At 49.0% G+C, this 18,672-nt stretch overlaps 1 protein-coding gene across 8 annotated transcripts in view; it reads right to left on the bottom strand.

Annotated features, from left to right (window-relative positions):
- P2RY6 (pyrimidinergic receptor P2Y6) overlaps positions 1-18,339 on the bottom strand; it is a 57,080-nt gene extending 38,741 nt beyond the window's left edge. For 4 of the 8 annotated variants that reach the window (XM_066368269.1, XM_066368212.1, XM_066368279.1 and 1 more), the window contains exons 1-2: positions 18,218-18,339; positions 13,005-13,214 (exon numbers count right to left, since the gene is read on the bottom strand). The gene's annotated coding sequence lies outside the window, so the exon portion shown is untranslated. The other 4 variants (XM_066368222.1, XM_066368232.1, XM_066368261.1 and 1 more) reach the window with 4 other exon arrangements.
- Positions 18,340-18,672: the final 333 nt, after the last annotated feature.

Below are 18,672 nucleotides of genomic sequence, written 5' to 3'. Positions count from 1 at the left end.
CTCATCTGGTTTGAGCAAAAGCTCACCAGCTTGAGCCCAAGGTCACTGGCTTGAGCAAGGGGTTACTCAGTCTGCTGAAGGCCCGCAGTCAAGGCACATATGAGAAAGCAATCAATGAACAATTAAGGTGTTGCAACGTGCAATGAAAAACTGATGATTGATGCTTCTCATCTCTCCATTCCTGTCTGTCTGTCCCTGTCTATCCCTCTCTCTGACTCTCTCTGTCTCAAAAAAGAAAAAAACAAACTAGAAAATCAGTATTGGAGAGGTTGTGGAGAAATTGGATACATTGCTGGTGGGAGTGTAAAATGGAGCAGCTGCTAGGAAAAACAGTTTGGCAGTTTCTCAAAAAAAAAACCCACAAATAAACATAGAATTACCGTAAGATCCCATAATTTCACTTCTAGGTGAAAAGAACTGAAAGCAGGGATCAAACAGATATTTATACACCAATGTTCATAGCAGCATTATTCACAACAGCCAAAAGGTAGAAACAATCTAACTGTCCATTAACAGAAGAATGCATAAAGAAACAGTAGTATATTGTTGGGCAGATAAAATGTATTATGCTCACTTTGTTAAAGAGGCCATCGCCCAGGTGATATTAATGTGTGTTGGAGATCGTTGTAACCTGGGGCTTGGTTTTGGGATTAAGCCTTTCCCACCCTTTTTGCTGTAGGGCGGTACAATCCAATCATGCTTCAGAGAAGTGACTTTGTATTAGAGACTACCCTATTTTGTATATTGGATTAAAGGTTGTGAAGCTACACTATAAAATAGGGGTAGAACGGGAACTTGCCGCTTGGTTCCTGAGGTTAGCATGAGAGAGCGGAGAGAGTAGAGCCAGCAGCTAAAGGAGGCCACGTGGAGGAGGCCAGGAGAAGCAGCCAAGATGGCGGAGTGCTGAGTGAGATGCCAGTTTGTACAGAGTTTGTATCTGGGATAAGGAAGAAGATGGGGAACTGAGGGAAATAAGGCTGGTGAGCTAGAAACCTTTGATTCTAGGAAACTCGGATAAATCAGTGGCTTTGTGAGCACTGAATGTGACTGGGTTTTGGAGCCCAGTGTGTATTTTTACTTGCCCGCCGGGTGCAAGCTAGATTAAAGACTATGGCCCACCAGTTTTTGGCTCCGTGGTTTCTTTACCGACTGTCCGAATCCAATGCGAACCTGCATGGGCCAGGCTGCTGTGATGATGGCCCTGGCCCTGATTACTGGCTTTACATATATCCATCTATACAATGAAATGTTATTCAGTCTTAAAAACAAGGAAATAGCTGGACCTGTGGTGGCGCAGTGGATAAAGCGTCGACCTGGAAATGCTGAGGTTGCCAGTTCAAAACCCTGGGCTTGCCTGGTCAAGGCACATATGGGAGTTGATGCTTCCAGCTCCTCCCCCCCTTCTCTCTCTCTGTCTCTCCTTTCTCTCTCTCTCTCTCTCTCTCTCTCTCTCTCTCTCCCTCTCCTCTCTAAAATGAATAAATAAAAATTTTTAAAAAACCCAAAAAACCCACAAGGAAATATGATACATACTACAACATGAATGAACCTTGAATACATCATGTTAAATGAAATAAGCAAGATGTAAAAGGACAAATATTGCATGATTCCGCTTATATGAGGTACCTGAAAGGTGGAAACCATGGGCAGAACCTAAAACATGAGGCTAGTGTGTTCCAAAAGGAAAATCTATTTTCAAAGTGCCTGGATGCAGGCAGACTGAGACCAGCAAAGGGTGTCAGCCACAAGGGAGGGATAGGGCAGGGTTTATATGGATTAGCCAAGAGCCTTGGGCAAAGGCAGCTGCCATTGCTGCATCCGATTCAACCGTCCCTTATCAGCATCTAGCTGCAAGGGAGGTCTGGGCCAGATTACTCAGTAAGCAAGTCCTTCCTCTTTCTGACCTGCATTGTTCTTAAGATGGTGGCTGAGTAGCCATTTTATCTATCCGTACCAGAATAGTCAATTTTTGGGGGGGGGGGGTATTTTTCTGAAGTTGGAAACGGGGAGGCAGTCAGACAGACTCCTGCATGTGCCCAATCAGGATCCACCCGGCATGCCTACCAGGGGGCAATGCTCTGCCCATCTGGGGCGTTGCTCTGTTGCAACCAGGGCCATTCTAGCACCTGAGGCACCTCAGCGCCTGGGCCAACTTTGCTCCAGTGGAGCCTCAGCTGCAGGAGGGGAAGAGAGAGACAGAGAGGAAGGAGAGGGGGAGGGGTGGAGAAGCAGATGGGCGCTTCTCCTGTGTGCCCTGGCCGGGAATCGAACCTGGGACTCCTGCACGCCAGGCCGACGCTCTACCACTGAGCCAACTGGCCAGGGCCCAGAATAGTCAAATCTATGGAGACAGAAGAATAGTGGTTACTTGGGGCTGAGGGAGGGAGAAACAGGGAATTATGTAATGGGTACAGTGTTTCAGTTTGGGATGATAAAGTTCTGGAGATGGACAATGGTGATGGTTGCACAACAATGTGAATGTACTTAATGCCACTAAATTATACATTGAAAAGAATTAAAATGGTAAACTTTATTTGTGGCATAAGAAATACATAATTTGCCCTGGCTAGATAGTTTGGTTGGTTATTTTGTCCTAGGGCACAGAGGCTGCTAGTTCGATTACCCAGTCAGAGCACAGACAGGAACAGCTCGATGTTCCTGTCTTTCTCCCTGCCTTTCTCTCTCTCTCAAAAAAAGAAATACATACATAGCTGTCTTTGCCCTCAGCTCCATAGAGCTCCTAAATCCCTTGGAATTTCCTGAGCGATAGGAGCATCTCTTGTTCTAATGAGTTGACTCTTGGCAGGGCCCTGGGTAACTTCAGGATGGGGGCTGGAGGCCAGAGAGACCAAACTTTGATCCGGTCTGAGAACTTTCAGTCCCATTCTCTAATTTCCAGAAATGGAAGAGGGGCTAGAGATTGAGTTCGATCACCAATGGCCAATGATCCCATCAACCACGTCCACATAATGAAACCTCCTTAGAAAACCCTAACCAACAGGGTTAAGAGAGCTTCTGGTTGGTAAATGCACTGAAACGCTAGGAGTTGGTGTAGCCGAGAGGGCACGGAAGCTCCGCTCTGCACCCCTTCCCTCATACCTTACTCTGAGCTTCTCTTCCATCTGACTGCTCCTGACTTGTATCCTTTATAATAATCTGGTAATAGTAAATAAAGTGCTTTCCTGAGTTCTGTGAGCTGCTTTAGCAAATTATCGAACCTGAAGAGGGGACTGTGGAAACTCCCAAGATAGAGTAGGTTAGTCAGAAGGATGTGAGGCCCAGGACTTGCCACTGACCTCTGAACTACGGGGACAATCTTGTGGGATTGAGCATTAACCTGTGGGATCGGTGCTAACTCTCAGAGTTGGTGTCAGAATTGGTTGGTATGAGGAGGAGAAAACCCTACACATTTGGTGTCAGAAAGTGCTGTGCATTTTAGCACCAAAAAATAATTAAAATGTAATATTTATGTTGTATATATTTTACTATAATAATAAAAAAACAAACAAACATACAAACCAAAACAGCCCCAATCAGTAGATCTACATGTTAGGAGATAATTCTCCATGGGTCTCTCAGATTTCTGCGTGGCTTTTGAGCCGGCCATTTTTTCAAGGATATTTGCCTAGCCAAAAGCCTTGGAAGCTAATGATAGTCTCTCCCTCTGGAGCAAAAGGCAGGGTTGTTGGCTGTCTAGCCTGACAAAGATGATGTCTTCCTCTGGGGCAAAAGCCAGGCAGACTTACTGCCCGTTGTAAATATTTGAGTTGCCCAGTGTCCAGGTCCCTTTCTTGTAATATAACTGATTGAACGTGCAGGTATTATTTGGCCTCCTTTGCATTGCCTGTGGGAGTTGGAGTTTGAGGAACCAGTGCTAATGCTTATATTCTCCCTGTTACTATTGCTGTGAGAAAAAGATTCTTTGTTTCTTACCAGGAGAGTCAGGTTTTCTGTCAGCATCTCCTGAAACTATAACTGGCTAACTTGTTAACTTGCAAGTGTAGTAAAATTGCAGACCCCTCACAGCTCTTTTTTTTTTTTTTTTAATTTGACGGGGGGGGGGGGAGATAAGAAGCCTTAACTCGTAGTTGTGTCACTTTAGTTGTTCATCAATTGCTTCTCATATGTGCTTTGACGGGGGGGAGGGGTGGCAACTCAAGCCAAGCCAGTGACCCCTTACTCAAGCCAGTGAACTTGGGCTTCAAGCCAGCAACCTTTGGGCTCAAGCCATTGACCATGGGGTCATTTCAGAGATACCACACTCAAGTTGGCAACCTCAGGGTTATGAACAGAGACCCTCAGCATCCCAAATCAATGCTCTATCCACTGCACCACCACTGGTCAGGTCTCATCACAGTTCCTGATACCGCTTGCATCAGAATCTCAGGTGAGCCTGACCTGTGGTGGTGCAGTCGATAAAGTGTCAACCTGGAATGCTGAGGGTTGCCGGTTCAAAACCCTGGGCTTGCCCGGTCAAGGCACATATGGGAGTTAATACTTCTTGCTCCTCCCCCCTTTCCCTCTCTCTTTCTCCTCTAAAATGAATAAATAAAATCTTGAAAAAAAAAAAAAAGAATTTCAGGTGGGAGATACAGGAAGTTTGTGTTTTTGACAATTCATTATGATAGTCAGCCAACTCAGGTGCGTGAGAATCTTATCCTAGATCTAAGCCCTGGAAAAGTTGGTTTTTCTAAAGAGCTAGCACATTTCCTCCTCTTAGAAGCTGCATCTTTCTTTTTCTTTAGCTGCTAAGAAGGATAAAGTCAAATGTCTATGGTCTTCTATCTTAGGATCAAAGTTAGTCTCAACCTCCTGTATAACTTGTATATTCCTGCTTCTGGTTTTTCTTTTTTTAAATTAAGATATAATTTACCTATAATAAACTTCATGTTTTATAGTATACAATTCAATGGGTTTTAGTATATTCACAAGACTGTGCAACTATCTCTACTATCTAACTTCAGAATATTTTCATCACCACAAAAGAAACCCTGTACTCATTATCAGTCCTCATTCCTGTCTTCCTCTATCCTGTAGAAATTACTTATCTATTTGCTGCATTTGTGAATTTGCCTATTCTGGACATTTAATATAAACAGAATCATACATGCCATTTTTTTTCCTGGCTTACTTTACTTAGTCTAATGTCTTCAAGGTTCATCTATGCTGCAACATGGGTCAGAATTTCATTCTATGGCTGAATAATACTCCATTGTATGGATATGCCATTTTTTGGTTATCTGTCCATCAATTGATGAATACTTGGGTTGTTTTTACATTTTGGCTATTATGAATAACACTGCTACAAACATCTGTGTGTAAGTTTTTTCATGGGTGTATATTTTCAATTTTGGGGGTATATACCTAAGAGTGAAACTGCTGGGTCATATAGTAGCTCTATGTTTAACTTTTTTTTTTCCTTTTTATTTTTTTATTTTTTACAGGGACAGAGAGAGAGAGAGTCAGAGAGAGGGATAGATAGGTACAGACAGACAGGAATGCAGAGAGATGAGAAGCATCAATCATCAGTTTTTCGTTGCGACACCTTAGTTGTTTATTGATTGCTTTCTCATATGTGCCTTGACCGTGGGCCTTCAGCAGACCAAGTAACCCCTTGCTCAAGCCAGTGACCTTGGGTCCAAGCTGGTGAGCTTTTTGCTCAAACCAGATGAGCCTGCGCTCAAGCTCGCGATGTTGGGGTCTCGAACCTGGGTCCTCTGCATCCCAGTCCGATGCTCTATGCACTGTGCCACCGCCTGGTCAGGCTCTATGTTTAACTTTTTGAGGAACTGAGAAAATGTTTTAAGAAGTAGCTGCACTATTTTACATGCCCACTTGCAATGTATCAGAGTTCCAATTTCTCCATTTATTACCTGTCTTTTTCATTATGGCCATTCTCATGGGTATGGAGTGGTATCAATTACACTTTTGATTTTCATTTCCCTAATTGCTTCCTTTTTTCTTTGGGGGGGGTTGTCATTTACATTTTACCATCTTATTTTATGTATTTCTGGTTTTTTTTTTTAAAAAGACTTTATTTATTCATTGTAGAGAAGGGGGTGGGGAGGAGCAGGAAGCATCAACTCCCATATGTGCCTTGACTGGGCAAGCCCAGGGTCTTGAACCGGCAACCTCAGCGTTCCAGGTTGACACTTTACGCCACTCCAGGTCAGGCTGTATTTCTGTTTTGAGGCCTGGCATTTTTTGTGAAACAAGTACCCCTTGGAGTAGGACAGTCATGGGTTTCAGGGCCAGACAGTCTTGGTCTTGAATCCTCCCTCTGCTTCTATTAGCTGTAACCTTGAGCAAGTTGTGTAACATTCTGGGTCTCAGTTTACCTGCTTATTGAACATGGGTTACAGTATCAACATTTCATGGTTGTTGGCTCTTATTGTAAAGATAAATCTATAATAAAGCCATGGTGTGGGCATAGAACAAAGTAGGTGAATCTCATTAATGAATCTGGGAATATGATAGGGAGATTTCCAACTTAGTACAGAGACAGAGACTGGGAACTGTTTAGATTTTAATCTATTATCTGCTTTATTCTAACAACTTTTTACAACAGAGGCATTTTAGGGTGCCTCTCAAACATTGGCCTCTCCGTGCCTCTGTTTCCCCTTTGTGACATCGGAAACGAGACTGTGCACCATAATGTCAAGTGTTGGTGAGTCTGTCAAGTGTTGGTAGGTTTATTTGAACATCTTACCAATTTTTTCTTTTGCCTGAACCATCAGACTAGCTGCTGCCTAAAGGAATATCTCCTTTCTCAGATGAAGGGCTCTCCAGGGGAGGAGGGAAGTGAACTAAACCTTCCTAAGAACCAGCAAGTAATGTTATGTGCCTTATTATTATTTTTTTTTAGAGAGGAGAGAGAGAGATAGGAAAGGAGAAAGAGGGAGGAGAGTGACAAGCAACAACTTGTAGTCGCTTCACTTTAGTTGTTCACTGATTGCTTCTAGTATGTGTCCTGACTTGGCAGGCGGGCTCAAGTCTAGTCAGTGACCCCTTGCTCAAGCCGGTGACCTTGGGCCTCAAGCCAGCAACCCCAGGATCATGTCAATGATCCTGCACACAAACCAGTGACCCTGTGTTCAAGCTGAGAAGCCTGTCCTCCAGCTGGCGACCTCAGGGTTTCGAACCAGGAGCCCCAGTGCTCTGGGGAGGCTCCACCCACTGTGCCACCACCAGTCAGGCTATGTGCCGTGTTTAAAATACTCCATGAGCCAGCTAGGTTTTGTTATCCCATTTTACAAATTTGGAAACTGATATTCCAAGAAGTTAAATAAACTTACCTGAGATCACATAGCCAGCGAATGCTGGTCCTGGATTCAAACCCAGCTCTGATTTCAACAGTTTATGTTTCTTCCCTGTGCAGAGCCTGCATCCCCTCCCCCAACAGCGGGCAGTCAGGGAACCTCGGGCTAACCTGACTGGCTGGTTCCCATTCCACTGGCATGACAGAGAAAATGTCATCCTTTACTCTGTGCAGAGATCTGCCTTCTAGATGCCACAAGTCAGCTCTTCCCTGGGGCCACAAAACAACCTCTGCTTTATCCCAGGTCATGAAAACAAGCTCTGCACTGGGAGTCAGGATGCCAGGCTCTGCCCAGAAGACAACCAACTAGCCCACCCAGCCCATGAGTTCTCTAAGCAGAGGGTTTACTCGCCTCTAGGCCCCTAGGCCATCTCTACTGACCCATAACTGCATCTTGCACAGGCCTGCCCTCCCGTGGGAGCTGTTAATGACAGGGCTGACCCTGGGGCAAGGGGAACAGGAGGATATCTCCACATGCCCAGGCCAGGGCTCCTGCCCTTACTAGACATGCCAATAGTCAGAGAAAAAGTTAGATCTGGGACTGAAATAGAAAACCATTTCAGAGACAAATGGGGAAATGGCCCCAGACAGGAGGGGTGCGGTGGAGTGTCGTTGGGGAGGGCTCTGTAGACACAGCTTCCTAAGAGTCTTGACTGGCCTCTGCTGCAGCGGGCACCTGTCACCAGGTTTTTCCAATTCACCCCTCCTTTAGGGAGGACAAACTGGCATCCCGGGTTCCACACCGAACAAGATGCTTTAATTTCTCTAAACTTCAGCCTCTTCAACTGCAAAATGGGGATAACAATAATCTTGGCTGCATTTGCCTTTATGTGAAGCACTTAGCACATAGTAGGTGCCCAATAAGTGATAGTTAATATCACTTACTGTTTTCTTTCAGCTCAGTATTGACCAAGTGATTTATTCATTTGTTTTTTCATTCATTTATTCATTCAGCCAACCAGCCAGCACATACCTGACAGGTAGGCCCACCACAGTGAAGAGTCAAGTTTTTGGGGTTAGGTAGGAGTTAAACCTCAGCACTGCCACTAGTTGGCTGGGTAACTCTGGGAAAGCCATTTCCTCTCACTGAGACTTCATTTTCTTGCCTGTAAAGTGGGAATAATAAGAGCCCCTCCGGGGGGTGCTGGGATGTTTCAAAGAGTCAGTGGAAGAATAATGTGAAAGCAGCCAGCACAGAGCCTTGGCGGGGAAAGTGGGTGGTGAGTGGGCTGCAGAGAAGAGCCAGGCAAGCTGCCAGCCCTTTAGACCGGGCCGTGCTGGGCGTGCTGGGCGTGCAGGGCAGCTGGGCCTCCAGGGACAACCACAGGATGAGGCGAGGGCTGGAGGGAGGGGAGAAGAGTCAGTAGGCTCAGAGACAACTGCTAGGTTTTTGGACGATGGCCTGATTCCTTTCTGGTAAACTAAGAAACACAGAAAAAGACTGCAAGACATTTAGAGGAGAAAAGCCCAAGCCAAACAGGGATCCTTGGGCAGTGTGGAATTACTTCACCCCACCAAGCCAGGGGATACGTGTGCACTCACGCACACTCATAAATTGTACAGTCTCACTCACGCATACATACCCAAGGCCTTTCACACACATGCAGATATGCCGTCCGAGGCAGAGCACTTACAGTCTGCAAAGAGCCTTCTCATTTATCATCTCATTTGATCACGAGGGGTGGAAAAATGGTCCCTGAATTGGCTTAGGATCTGTTCTAGAGCTGGCAGGAGATGTGCATACCGGATACCTTCAAGAGGCCAGGGCCTGTCCCATGGGCTGTATTGCCTCCTTTCTCCCCCAGTGGCGGTGTCAGCGGGAGTGGGAAGGCAACGGAAACCCCAGTCAGGTTTACCTCAGCTCCCCAGATACACTCACTTACCCTACTTTGTTCCCCGTTAACAAGTCCCACCTTGACTCAGGGACACACTTTCCCTACGGGTCACACAGGGTCAGCTTCAGGCTCTCCTGAACTGTAGCTGGAATGGCAGAGGCCAGAACTTCCCAAGGCCCTCCTCCATAGACTCTCATCTGATCACCTCATTATTGTAGTCTCTCCCACCACAGGCTCCTCCTCGACGGACCCCTCACCAGCATACAACCCTTAACAGTTTTCCAATACTCAGAGTGGGGGTGGGGGAGATCACTGTTATCTCCATTTTATAGAGTAAGAAATTGAAGCCCAGTGTGGAAAGGTGTCCCATGTCATTCAGGATTCAAATCTAGGTTTATGTGGTTCTCAATCCTGCCTTGACCACTCTACTCCCCCAACATGGCCCAGCCTGGTCCCCACAGCTCCATCTCCTCTGCCCTCCATGCTGCGCAGTCTGCTGGCTCCAGCCGCAATCAGGCAGGAGAAGGCCAGAGCACCCCCCGAGTCTGCTCCTGCTCCTGCTCCAGTCTATGAGGGGCCATGATGGCTGCAAGCAGACTGCACAGGGGCTGAGAAGAGGTAGAGGTTCAGGCAACCTCACAGCCTTGACCCAGAACACTCACCCAGGAGTCAGTGAGCTCCACGTTGGTCTATGAAGTGTTGAAGCAAATTCTGACTCCTGGAGCAACCCCTATCGCTAACCAGTTCCTGCAGCACAAACTGTCATGTGCATGTCTCACAGAAGTCCCGGAAGACAGCAGATGACGAAACTGAGAAATCTGAGGAGGGGAAGTAACTTGCCACAGCACAGAGCGGGCAAACTGCAGGGCTGGGACCCAAATTCCAAGAACATATCAGCTCAAGCCCTAAACCAAGGCTGACTCAGCCCCTAACTAGCTGTGAGCTGTCACTTCACCCTGAGTGTGCTCATCAAGTCAGCCCTGAGGGCTATGAGGAAGATTGAATGAGATGACATTCAAGGACCAGGGCTTGACACAGGGTAGAAACTCATCAGGTGACCATTTTCCCCCTCCTTCTCTCCACCCCAGCTTTCTCCTGGCCTTTCTCAAGTCTGGAGAGAGTCCTGGTCCTGCTCACAGCTGTCACAGGGAACAATTAACCTGGTTTTCTCAGACTGCCTGGAAGACCCATTAAGAGAGGCTGAGCCCCTGAGATGAACGTCTCGGTTGACTGCGGCTCTGACTCCATGGGTCCAGATGTCACGCCTCTGCCAGGGGACTGAGGATGGCTCCTCAGACTGAAGGTGACTTGGGGGGAAATCTGAGCTCGGTCACCATCCCCTTCCCTAGCTCCAATCCACCCTTGAGGCTGGCTCGATGAGAAGGAAGCCAGTGGCTCTGCCTCAGGTCAGTGTGGACCTGGAGGGCCCCTCCCGTCCGTTAGCTGATTCCTCCTCCTCCTCTTCTTGTCCTCTTCCTCTTCTACCCGCACCCGCGCCCTGTTTTACAGGTACTTATTGGGCACCTACTCTGTGTAGGTAATGTTCAAGACACTTGAGTGTATAAAACAGAGTCCTTGCCCTTGTAGCACCGACATTCTAGCAGAGGAGACTAGTTTATTTTAGTTAATGAGTAAACATATAGCAAGTCAGGTAGTGATAAGAACTATAGAGGAACATAAGGGAGGGTAAAGGACAGAGAGCCGGTGAGCTGCCACTTTCAGACAGGCTGGACTGCACCATGGGGATTTGCTGGGTTCTCCTCTCACAACACCATCTCCTGGTCTCCTGCCCAGCCTGAAGGAGACCCCAGACCCTGAAACCCCATTCTGTGTAAGGCCCTGCCTTGGCTGATCTCAGCAGCAGGCCAGGGGCTCCCTAGGCCTCAGCTGAGGACCACCAAGGCTTCTGCCTGGAGCATCCCAAGCCTGACTTCTGCTCCAGGCCCTGCGGAAGCCCCCTCTGCAGGCTGGGAGAGGGAGCGCATCCTCCAACCAATCCTAATATTCCATTGTAGAGAGAGGGCCTTGGGCCCATACTGGGGCAAGGACTTGCCTGGATCACACAGCAAGGCAAAGGTGTTCTTGTCCCCTTTCCTGCCCTCTCCTGCATGTCCACAATGGCGGACTAAGGGCTGAGCCTCACAGCAAAGCATTGGCCTGTGATGGCGCTGTCTGTGCCCTTAGCCAGCTCCTGGTAAGGTGTGTGAAATGCTTCTCTATTGGGCCCACCTGGTGGTCCCTGCCTGCCCCAGCCTTCTGGTTCTTATTCTCCAAGACCCAGAAAGCTAAAACTACTTCTCCAAAGCCCTAGCTCAGTAGACTAGAATTTTGGTCAACTATGCCTCATGTTGTTGTGAGACCTCAGGCAGGTCCCATCCCTCTCTCTCTGGGCCTTGGTTCCCTCATCTGTCAAATGGAGGACATGAAGGCACTACACCTTAGGGCTATCCTGAAGAATGAGCAAGACAGCAAGAAGGCAGTTTGCAAAATTTAGGTGCTATCCAGATGTCAGAGGCGGTCGTATGTTCAACTTCCCTGCTTCTCTGAAAACCTCTTCATGCTTATGAGGCCCTGAGGCAGCCCCAGAGCAAGCCTTGACATTGGCAGGACATAAGTGGACATTCCGCAGGACCAGTTCTTAAGAAGAGACAAAGTCACCTCTGCTCTCAACCAGCTGGTGGGCAGCTGACAGGAAGAGCCCCTCCTCTATCTTTGTGATGAGGTGAGGAGGGAGAGATGGGAAGGGACAAGGCTAGGGGGCCCGGGAAAACGTATGCTGGGAGGAGAAGGAGCAGGCCCGAGGTAACTGTGAGGGTCACTCATCGCCCACCTCAGGCCCTCAGGCTGGTTGGTAGAGGATGTACGTACAGGAATGTTGGCTATGCACATGTCTGCATGGGTGGTGTCAGCCACGTGTGGGTCTAACCTGGAAGTTACAAACACGTACTCACATGTGTTTGGAATTGTTCCAGTGTCTATTTTCCTGTGCCTATGCCTCAGCATGTGATGTACACACACAGACACACATGCCTACTCCTGGGGAGCTCACAGAGCCCCGGTTCACAGGCCTTGTTTTCCCAGGCTAGGCAAGTCTTGCCATAATCCCAGGGTGGTCCAGATGCTGTCGGAGATTTGTGGGGTCACTGCAGGTTCTTGATTTTCCCCAGGAACAAAAGCAGTTAGACAAGAGGAAGAGGAAGGATTAGAAGATTAACTCGGGCTCTTCCAGCTTAGTCCTGAGTGTAGGCTCCTGGGGGGTGGGTGGGCTTTGGGAGGGGGGTTGGTGTGTCCCCAAGGCCAAAGCCCTTCAGGGGTCCTTCAACCCTCTGCTGCCTGTGGGCACTGACCCCTCCGCAGCCATCCTCCTGCCCTCAGTCACCACAGGAACTGTACAACAGCCCCTGTACAACAGGCAAGCACTTCACAGTTCACATCCCATGTGTCCTTGTTGCATGCTGCTCACACCAACCTTATGCCAGGCTGACCTTAGAACCCTGCCTCCAGAGGCCCCACCCCCAAGCAGCCACTGCCAGCTGGGTCTCAGGGTCCCCCGTCCCAGCCCTGGGCTCAGCTCACAGTACAGCACAGGCCACTTCATTGGGTGGGTCTCACGTCTTCCTGAACCTTGGTTTCCCTAGCTACAGAATGGAGCTATTTCTGTCCATGTGAGTCAAGAGCTGAAAAGGGTCTCTGTGAGCCACCGGCTGACAGGAATGGTCTCACACACATCCGGGCACCCAAGGCCACTGCCCATTGGCCCTTTGCTGCTTCCAGGAGCCAAGAGGAAAACACCACCCTCAGCTGTCTGTCTGAAACAGCCTGGCCCCAGTCTGATGGAAGAGACTTAGTACCTCAGATTCAGATCAGATCCTGAAAGGAGCTGCTGCTATCACTTCAGGTTTGCAGGCAACATGCTTGGTGGTCCCTCAGACAGGGACAGGCTGGTCCCTCTTGTTGCACTTCAGTTTTCCTTCTCTGCAACCTGGACACTTTGTAGTTCTGTCCAGAGTCTGGGGTCTGCTGTTTACCATTGCAGGAAAGCACAGACGGGCCACAGAGACCTGGCAGAAGAGGAAAGAGGGCGTGCCTGTGGGTGCAATCCTGCCTGGTGCATGCACAGCACACCCAGACCCTGATGTAGCTCCATATAACCCACACAGGTCCACACACGCACATATGCCCAGGCACCTGCCACACCTGGAAGCACACCACTCGCATCACACACACATGCACCCACATAGTATGCAGCCACGTGTGGTCCAGAATATGCAGGGCTCTTGTGCAGCGGAGCAGCAAGTTTCACACAAATAACTTCCAGGACCAGGGAAGAGATGGAGAGGAAGAACTGAGCCCTCAGATGGCCAGGCCCCTCCTCATCTCTTTCCAAGGGGTTACCAAGAACACAGAATGGTTTGTTCAGTTTTCCTCCTCAGCCATCCTGCACATGCCCTGGCCAGAAGGCTCCCAGGTCCCTTTGGGAGTGTGGTCCCCAACCTGTCCAGCCAGCTACCAGCCCTATTTGTCACCAGATTAAAGTGAGGCTTTAGGCTAATTAATCACACTGGCTTTGGAAGCTCAAAGGACAGAATATGGCGTTCTAGTGGAGGCAGGGCCGTTCCAGGCAGAGAGAGCACAGCCACCCCACTGGAGCCCTTACTTCACTAGATTATTGGTTCATTCACTCATTTAATCCACTGAGCTCCTCTGTCTGCTGGTGACTTAGTGGTGAAGAAGAGCATCGTTGTTTCAGACCCAGCTCAGAGTCTAGCCTCCTCAGAGCTTCAGGATGGTGTGGAGGTCACCAATCTTAGGCTTCTCCATTACTCTCTGGATCTCTGCAAAGGATCCCAGCCACAGCATGACCTTAAGTCCTCACATACAGACTGAAGTGTGAACTCTGCTCAGGATCACCAGCATCATCCGAGAGCATGTCAGGAATGCACTCTGAGGCCCCACCTTGACCCACTGACTCAGACCTCAGGGATTGATGTGTACACTGACATTTGAGAAGCATTGGTCTAGAACATTCCATACAGAGCCAGCCCCTCCTCCTGCCAGCCCTCCCAGGATAGCTAAGAGCTGTTTGGGTAATAACTATACTGGCACAGTGCTCACCACAGGAAAAACTCTCATTTAGTCCTCACATACCCTTATATGGTAGGTACCATTAATATCCCCATATTAAAGATGGGAAAATAAGGCTGCTCAGTGGTTAACTTGCCCAAGGTTCTTGCAGCAAAGCCAGGATCTAAACACAATGTTTTGAACTAATATGCTGCCCCATTCAGCAGCAGTGTCTCCATATCTGGGAAGGGGTCAGTGTGGTGGGAGAGGCAATAAAGAAACATGAAAAATCCAAGGAACCAGTGGATGTCCTCATAAAAATCTGGGAAATACTAGAGTTTACTTATTGATTGTTTTAGAATTTACAACTATGTCCATAAAGGAGCTCAGACAATACCCACAAATGCCACAGGATCCTATTAGACACAGAACAGAAAAAAAACAATAGCAGAAACCTCGACTAAGGTGGTGACTGAGCTTCCTAGCAGCCGAAGGAAAAAGGAGGGAAATGGGGCTAAGGGTGGGGAGCTGTGAGGGTCCCAGAGCTGGGTCAAAGGCACCCAAGGGGGTGCAGACAAGGGGCCAATGGAGAGTTATTTGGGAGGCAGGTTGAATGGGGTTTGGGGGCAATGATCAGGGGGAAATAATCATGGGGAGTACTGTGAATCGAAAGGCCTGCTCCCTGGGGCCCAGGGCAGGGCTGGCAGTAAAAATGCTGCAGGGCAACAGGTGACACCCAAGAGTTCCTATCCCCACCCAATCTCTTAAATTGTCAGTCAATCCTGGGTTCTTCCAGAGGATAAACCCCCAGTTCTTTTAGTCCTGAGATCAATTTCTCACACGTAGGCTGAGGCTGGGAGGGGAAGGGAGATGTGCGTTATGCTGTATTTTCACATGTATTCATCTGATTCTTCATGTGTTCATTCATTGCTCACTCATTCAACTCATGTTTACAGACTGGTCCGAGGGCCAGGCATTCCACCATAGTGCTGATGTCCACAGCAGTGCTGACAGGGAAGAGAGGTCAGGGAGTTGGAACTGGGACAGGCCATCAGCTCTCCACTCCCCAGCCCACACTGAGTTCAAACAGGGCTGTGCGTTAATGGTGCTGCTTCTGCTAAGACCTCGGGAGTCTTTCTACAACCTAAGGTGTTCAGAGAACCTCTCAGATAGAACGAGGTTTGCCTTTGGGGTCTTCTCAGCCCCATTTCCTTTTCTCTCCCTCTTTCCTCTCAGGGAACCGAGTAACCTACATACATTTCCCTCATCCTGAGGGGACTGATGACCATCTGTATCCTAACCTTTGCCTCTCCCAGGCCACCTTCCCCTGAGAACCACAAGCTGCTTCAAGCACCTCAACTGCCAGGGTGAGGAGGGGCCTTTGGGTTCCTTGTCACCCATCCCGGGGAGCCTGTGGCAGAGAACGTGCCTTACCCCAGAGAACCCACAATGGCGGTGGCTGGCTGTAGAGAGAAAATTGCTGGGGCTTCTCAAATAATTCTGCAGAAGTGACCCCTAGTAACTCTTCCTTGGTAGTTTATAAGTGTGGCACTGTTGGGCTGCCAGAGCTGGGGTCGGAATCCTTGAACATTTGAACTGGAGTCAGGGAATTATACAGCCAGAGTACAGAAAGTTAGAGTTTGGGTTATAGACTTTTAGAATGTTTGAGTTGAGATTTTCAACTCTTGGGAGTAAGGCTGTAGAATCATAAACAGTTATAGTTGGGATTGCGGATTAAAGAAAATTGGGGCGAAAAGTGACGCCAATATCACTCTGTCCCACCTCTATGAAAGCTGAGAAGAGACAGCTGGCCTTGTCACCTTGCCAGTAGGGGCTGGGCCAGGCCTCCTGCTGCCCAGCAGAGTTACATCCTCCAGACCTCCTGGAGCAGCACTCAGAGCCTCTGGGCCAAAGGACGACTTGCCCGAGGACAGTGGGGACAGTGGTCTGTCTCTGCTCTGGCCTGAGCCTTGTCACCAGCCCATCACAGCACCCCGCCACCACAGTGGATATATTTAGGTGCCCTCCCTAAATATGTTTCCACAGCTCCCAACACTGCCTTTTAAGTCCCCTCATCCTCTGAGGCCTCTGAGCTCCTTCTCTAAACTGACCCGATAAAGTCACTAGGAACAAGGGCTCTTTCTCTGCCAATGCAAATGTTTTCCTCCCAAAATGAAGCTCAGCCTGAGGGTTTTCCTGGTCCACTTCAGCCTGGAGCTCAGACCCACCTGCGCTAACCCTGCTCACAGCCTCCTTCCAGCTCCCAAGGCCGGCTTTGACTTTCCGCATTCTAGGCAGAGGGCACCCCTGCCCCTACCAGTCCACACACACACAGACCAGCATTTTTCTGTTCCTCTGGTATTTGTCAGGCGAGAGAGGCCTCCACCCCAGCTCCAAGGCTACCCCTACACTTCTCCCCCAGCCTCTCTCCCACACCCCATCCCAGGCCTTGCCAGAGACTTGGCATCTTTGCATTTCAGACTGCATCTTTCTAGAAGTCAGATAGTCACTGAGAGTTCAACAATGACAGAGCTTGGGGACAGAAATGGCTACTTCAGACACAACTAAGTAGGGGGTTCTTAGACTCTTACCCGACTGGCTCATGGGAAATCATTGGTTCTGTGGGAACTGAGAGGTTCTGGACAGGCAAGAACCCACCCCTATGGGGGCTCCATCATTATCATCATAGTTTTATTACCAGCACCGTAGTTTATTACCCGCTGTTAAGGGTTTTTATGTGCTGTAGACTGTGCCAAGCACTTTATATCCAGGAACTCAGTCCTCATAATAACCCTACAAGGCAAATACTATTAACATTTCCATTTTATAAAGGAAGAAACTCAGGTACAGAGAGATTTTACCCAAGTCCTCCATGTAGAGAGTGCTGGTATTTAAACCAAGCCTGGATAACACAACTACCTTGACAGTCCTGGTTGATTGCTTGCTATGGGACTCCCCTGTGGTCCTCTGGGGTCTGGCAACCTCTTCCTGCACTCCCAGTGGAGCGAAGGTGAGAACCTCATTGATCAGGGCTCCTCCCCTGAAGCCAGCTCCTCTGTCCCTGCACTATAAATGACCAAAACTGATCCCACCACTGTCCCTCACATAGGGCACACCCCCACACCTTGTGACCCCTTCCTTCATACACAGCACAGATGGCCTTTCACAACTCCAGCTTCCCAACACAGAGCTGAGCTGCACACATGCACACACAGCACAACCATACTGCCATACTCCCTCGGGACGTCTAGGTCCTGCCCTCCCAGCTTGGAGGACAGGACGGAGATTTGTATTCTACAGGTGCTGGAGGGCTCCCATCACGGGATAAACCCACTCATCATCAAGCAAAATCCACATGAATTTTGAAGAGTGAAAAATGAGACTTCAAAGGAGATTCGTGTGTGTGAGGATGAACATGGGACTGTTTACATCCTCCACCCAGAGCCTGGGTGACTTTTACTCTCCCACGCTATCAGGGGTGCTGGGTGGAAAAGTCAGAACCATCCTGGGATCATGGAAAACGTGTTATTGGTGGTAAGAGCTGAATAAACACTTCTCACCTCCATTACCTGGCTTTGCACACCACATGGGGCCATGGATGTGCCACACACAGAACACAGATCTCACAATGCACACAACACACATGTATGTACCAGTGCGCCATGGCTCCCAACACACCATGGACTCTGGGCTACTTTGGCACAGACACCCAAGGCTATTGAATAGTTACCATGCACACTTTGTGCACAATGACACACACTACAATCCATTGGTAACACTGGGCACACACCCCACACTAACTACATACAACCCAGCACATACACACTGCCCACTCTAATCTCTTACATACTGCCTACATCACACACACAGAGAGACTCACCCCAAGACCCCCCCCCCCCCCCGGGGGGACAGCAACATGAGCCTGGAGTGAGCAGACCTACCCTGTATCCCGAGTCCCGCACCTCCTGCCTCCTGGTCGTCCGCCCCGAACCTCTCTTACCTGGGACGCGTAGCACAAACGAGGGTTGGGCCGTGGACGTCTCTTGCTCGGGCGCTGGGAAACAAACCATAAACCGAGGGGCAGCCAAGACTGCCAGCTACAGCTTCGGCCCCAAGCGTCCCACGCGCCCTGCGCCGCTAGAGCAAAGGGGCGGGGAGGGGGTGTGGCCAGACCTAGCAGGACCGGCTAGTCTGCTAGCCCTTGCGGAGAACAGACATCAGGGGAGGAGGACGTTCTGGACTAGGACTCGGAACACCTGGTTTCCCGCCCAGGTTCCCTGGCGACTTCTATCCTCTGGCTCTGTTTCTGTTTCACTCTTTGTATTGGGGACAGTGGCTTAAGTGGTGATTCCTCAGATCTTTTCGGCTCTATCATTATCCAGTTCTGAAACGGTGGAGGACAGGAAAGGTTAATACTGTTCTTTTCTTTTTTCTTTCCCCTTTTTACTCTTCTCT

Source organism: Saccopteryx leptura, chromosome 1, assembly GCF_036850995.1.
Source record: "Saccopteryx leptura isolate mSacLep1 chromosome 1, mSacLep1_pri_phased_curated, whole genome shotgun sequence".
Lineage (NCBI taxonomy): Eukaryota > Metazoa > Chordata > Mammalia > Chiroptera > Emballonuridae > Saccopteryx > Saccopteryx leptura.
Note: the sequence above shows the minus strand (reverse complement) of the source record. Positions and strands in the feature narration are given on the sequence as shown.